The sequence below is a fragment of the Dendrobium catenatum genome, unplaced genomic scaffold (genome assembly GCF_001605985.2).
Source record: "Dendrobium catenatum unplaced genomic scaffold, ASM160598v2 fragScaff_scaffold_1488, whole genome shotgun sequence".
NCBI lineage: Eukaryota > Viridiplantae > Streptophyta > Magnoliopsida > Asparagales > Orchidaceae > Dendrobium > Dendrobium catenatum.
Window position 1 is genome coordinate 5,658 of NW_021319950.1, and position 5,632 is coordinate 11,289.

The 5,632-nt window shown below is 29.2% G+C and overlaps 1 non-coding gene across 1 annotated transcript; it reads left to right on the forward strand.

Annotated features, from left to right (window-relative positions):
- The first annotated feature begins 5,051 nt into the window (after nt 1-5,051).
- LOC114581060 lies at nt 5,052-5,158 on the forward strand. Its single transcript, XR_003702862.1, has one exon. It is a non-coding gene; the product is annotated as a small nucleolar RNA R71 (small nucleolar RNA).
- Nucleotides 5,159-5,632: the final 474 nt, after the last annotated feature.

Below are 5,632 nucleotides of genomic sequence, written 5' to 3' on the forward strand. Positions count from 1 at the left end.
AACGATATATTATACTCTTTTAACCTTGATACCACTCTAAACTTCCATAATTTTTTGCCCAATAAAATTTTTAGAAGGGTAAGTAAAGCATGAACTGTTAAAACCCCAACAAGATAATTCATTTATATAAACTTGATACATGACAAGCACTATGTCTATGTTTGTATCATACCAAACCAACATACATGGTTGTACTTGCTTTCCTATTCCTAGGCTACATATTTCACTTGATATTAACTTTGCATATAACCACTATGTATATTAAATGAATAATTGATATATTAAAGTTATTGATGAAGAGAACTCATTAGTACTCCATATTTCATTTATATAATCAATCTAAAACTAAAAAAATTAGTCAGAGTTGAAGAACAAGTGAAGCATATTCATTTTTATTAATTGCTAAAAAAAAAAGTAAGTATAGATGAAAAGATATCATCAAATGGATTCAATGATATGCTCTACACTCATCCTTGAACTTATAGGATTGCTTCCACAAACTCTCTAATGGAATATATCTAGTAAATTTTAAATTTCCTTAGTTATCACTGCTATGGACACATAAAACAAGCATTATAAAGACTGAAATTAAACAAGTGACTGAACTCCCTTACTAATATTACAATTAGAATATTTATAACAACTATAGAAAATAGATTTTGGTGCCATAGCACTCCAGATACTTAGGCCACGATGGTAATAAAATGAACTAATGTTATAACATTGAAGGGTTTCTTATACTGCATCATTTGCTAACATGAACCCATTGTTTAATGAATCGATGTGTCACTTCACTCATAGATCATGAATAGCTACAATTGAAATGCCATGACTTATTAGTGCTAGAATTTGGCACTGAAGTGCTGTACTGCTAGAGACTAGGCTTTGTGACTCAGACTCGTCTAACACTACATTACTGGGATAGTTGGCTGGGCTTGCGGCCTTGACTCCCCCTATGTTGCGGTACTATCAAACAAAAAACTAAGCACTGCCATGTCTATATTTGGGTGCTTCAGTGGTGCCAATGATGGGGTTATGATGGAATTGTGTCTGAAACTACTGTGTTGTACCATATTTGAAAATTTTACACATTTCTTGAATTTTCCTACTCGAACACAACTAAAAAATACATTTTCACTAACAAATTAACACATAAAATTTAATATTATTTACACTTATTAATTATCCTAAAAATAAAAGTTCCAAAAGGTCTAGTGAAAGCATTTTTATATTGATCTTCTAGTGCAATAGAAATTTGATGATATCTTGAGTATCCAACTAGGAAATAATAAAATGAACTCCCTACCAATTTCTAACATATGATCAAGAAAAGGCAAGGAAAAATGATCTTTTCTATTGGCTTTATTTTATTCCTATAATCTATGCAAATCCTCTATCCTAAAATAGTTCTGGAGGGTATAAGTTCATTATATTCATTTGTTATAATAGTCAATCCTTCTTTTTTAGTAACTTAATGAATAAGACTAACACAAGAACTATCTGAAATAAGATAAATAATCCCAACATCCATCCTTTTAATATTTCTTTAATAACAACTTTCATAGAAGGGTTAAGTCTTCTTTGAGGGTCATCTTTTGGTATTGAATTAGCTTCCGTTTAGATTCTATGCATATGAATTGAAGTATTAATCCCCTTAATTCCAACAATTATCCACCCAAAAGCACTTTAAAAATTACTCAACACCCTAATCAAATCACTTTCCTGATATTGTTCTAAATTTGCTAAAAAAATTATAGAAAAATTAGAGTTCTTATAAAAAAAAGCATACTTTAGATGATAAGCTAAAGCCTTATGTTCTCAAATAGGGGCTTCCTTAATGGGTGGTTTTAAACTTTTTTCAAAATAGTATGTTTCCAACAATGCAAAATTTTTATTGATTAAGTTTTCATTCCTTACTATAAATTTCCCTAACATTTCTTTATTCTCTCCAACTTCTTCCCCTTTTGATAATCCTCCTTCTAACTATTCTTCCTTATGGTTATCTGTTACCACACCTAAAATAATCTTTATTCTTCTCTTGAGGGAATTTGATAATTTTAATTATCTAATATTTATCTTTTTGAACATGAACTCTAATAATCAATTCAATTTTTTGAAAGTTCAAATATGTTGTTATACCTAATATATTTAGATATTTTGTATAATATTGAAAATTTTCCCAAAAATATTTTTCAACCACAAAAATTAAATGTATAGAAAATAAAAAGTAGTAAAAAATAATGATAAAAGAACACCAGAATTTATAGTGGTTCAGTCCAACTAGACCTATATCCACTCCCTAAAGACTCCTTCTTCTGGTATTACACTATACCAATGTGACTCTCCTTTTACTCCCATAACAAGGCAGAGAAGCCCATATAATAGCCTCTCTTCCACCAACCCCAGTGCGATAGAGTACCGTCGTCCTTTCTCACCATCCTAGTGTTATAGACTACCATTATTTTTTCTCACAGTTCTAGTGACGGTAGAGTTTTGACATCCTTTCTCACCCCCTGGTGATGGTAGAGTACTAACATCCTTTCTCACCCTCCTGGTGATGGCAGAGTACCAGATTTTCTCCAAAGATATCCTCTCAATAGTCTTCAAAGAAGTAGGGTAGAGATTTGAAGAACATACAAAGAGATCTTCACCTTTGGTCAACCTTATAAACCCTTCAGAAATTCCACTTGCAAGATCTCTCAATCCTCACTCCCAAACACTCTTCCAAAAGTCTCTCATTCTCACTCCTAAGGGAAAATTTGTAGAAGAAGTAGGATATATAGTTTTTAGGACTCTTATATTTGAAGGTTGAGAAAAATTGTCTAGAAAATAGAAAATTTCAAGTTGAACGTACTTGGATAGTACAGTACAATCATACTTCATACATATAAATAGTTCAAAAATTGATGTACTGTCCTTTAGAAACCTGATTTCATACTCTGTCAATCATATGTATAAACTAATTTTATATAATATGAATGGTTCAAAACAAAATAAGTTTGTCCTATATGATTTCATACAAACCTATTTCATTCACTGGTCATCATCTATATGAATCTTGCATCATAGAATATGAACAAATAAATTAAATCATGCTCTCATAGGGTACAAACATGGATGATCCCATTTCATACTCTGGACATTATATGTATGAACCAAAGTTTGTATAGTATGAATAATTCAAAAGTTGTGTTCATATGGGATGAACTGGTAGACAACCATTTCATACTCTGAAATTCATATGTACAAACCTCACTTCATATAATATGATCAATTCAAAAAAAGGTGAGTTCATTCGGGATGAATTGGTACGTACCCATTTTATTTTTGGACATCATTTGTACCAATCCAACTTCGTATAGTATAAATTGTTCAAGAGAAATTTTCCAAGGCATTATTTAATTAACTTAGTTATGGAGGAGCTTTCAGGTCAAATAGTCCAGTACAATTCTAGAATATTATAGTATGATTAATTTTAAAAATAAAAGTTTTGGCTCGATCTTTCAATGTGTGTGTACATGGTTACCCAATTTCAATCACACTCTCTCATACTAAAAAAAAGGAAAAATTATAGACTTCAATTACAAAAAATCTTAATCTAATCTGTCTTGAAGTCTTCGACAATCTAGAATATGATTTCCCTGAAACTTTAGTTCTTACAAACAACACAATTTTTTTTCTAATATGTATTAAAATAAATATTAATCAACATAATAATATTTTGGAATCATAAAAAACTCACATGATATAAAAACATAGTTTTGAAAACTAAGTTGCAACACTTTTATACATTAATCATTACTTTATCAGTGCCTAAAATTGGTCTTCCTAAAATAAGAGGTATTTCCTTATCTTTTTCCTTATCTTGAATAATAAAATAAAAAGGTAAAATGAATTTATCAACTTTAATCAACAAATCTTTTGTTACTCCTCTTTGGTAAGTGAAAGATCTATCAATTAATTGAAGTGTAATAGAAGCAGGTTGAATCTCTCCTATATCTAGTCTTTTAAAAATAAAAAGCAGGATTAGGTTAATACTAGAACCCAAATCACATAAAGCCCCCCCACAAAATTTTTCTCCAATAGTTAAAATAATGGAAAAACTCTTCATGTCTTTAAGATTTTTAGGAAGTTTCTTTTGAATTATAACACTACACTTTTGAGTTAATGCCATAGTTTCAAATTCTCTTAGCTTCCTTTTCTTATTCAAAACATTCTTCATGATATGTGGGCATTTGTTCTAAAGCTTTTGTGAAAAGTTTATTAATCGTTAATTTTTTAAACACTTCTAAACATTTTGAAAACTTTTGTCAAGATTTTGTTTGATCAATCTCTAAGGGAAAGGTGGTGGTGGTCTCTCTTCAATCCTTGTAATTACTCGTTTAAGTTCTTTTATAAGTTTTAGTTGTTTTATTGATGATTTATTTTCTACTTGCTTAACTTCACTATCATCATTTTTAGGAAAATCTCTATCTTTGTAAGGATCTCCTAAATCTTTCATACTTCTAAGTTGGATATTATGACATTATTCTTCCATTCTTTTATTTAATCACCCTAGCAAATTGCCCTATTTGTTCCTCAAATTCTTTAAAGAGCATAAGATTTAATTTATACATAGATTCCTAGTTTTAAAATAGAATTTTCCAAGGATATTTTCTCTTTCCTATTATGATAGAGTTGTTCAAAATATAAGGGATAAAGCTGCAACACTACAAGTCTAAGCACTACGACACTAAGATTTCTAGAATTGATGTTAAAATTTTCACATCCATCTGCCATATTTTTAATCTTTAAGTAATCCATTTTTTAAAATTTTCTACAACCTGTGCAATTAAGATTGAAAAAACTTCATATTCATAAATTCTAGCTATTTTTTAAGATTTACCCTATCAATAGGACATAAGAAACTATTAGTAGCAATTTCATCTATTAATTCATATGCTCTCTCAATTATCTTAGATATTATTGATCCTCTAGATACAACATCAATTATAGCTCTAAGAGTTCCTACAAATCCATTTTAAAATGTTTGAATAACCAACCAATTAGGTAATGCATGATGAGGGTATTTTCCGAGCATTTCCTTAAATCTTTCCCAACTCTCATAATTGGATTCTACTTCAAATTGAGTAAAAGAACTTATATCATTTCTATGTATTGAAGTTTTTCAAGGAGCAATATTTTTATCAAGAAATTTATGAGCTAATTCAATCCAAGTAAGTATAAAGCCTAGGAGTAATGAATTCAACCACAATTTAGCTTTATCTCATAGAAAAAGGAAATAATCTAAGTTTAATTGTATTATCACAAACACCATTATACTTAAATGTTGTACAAATTTCTAGAAAAATACTAAATGTAAATTTAGATCTTTTATAGAAGTCCCCCAAACAGAGAGTTTTAAACCATTTAAATAATGGTTGGATCTAATTCAAAATTATTAGTTTGGATTATAGATATATTTATTCTTTGATAAATTTCTTTTACTAAAGGGTTTGCATAATCCTTAAGAGGTGTAGAATAATTTTGTCCTGACTAAGTTTCAATTATTTTCAAAATCTTTTTGATTTTCCAAATTATAGAAAGGGTTCTCTCTTTTTTTAGATAAAATGATAAAAGTTCATTTCTATGG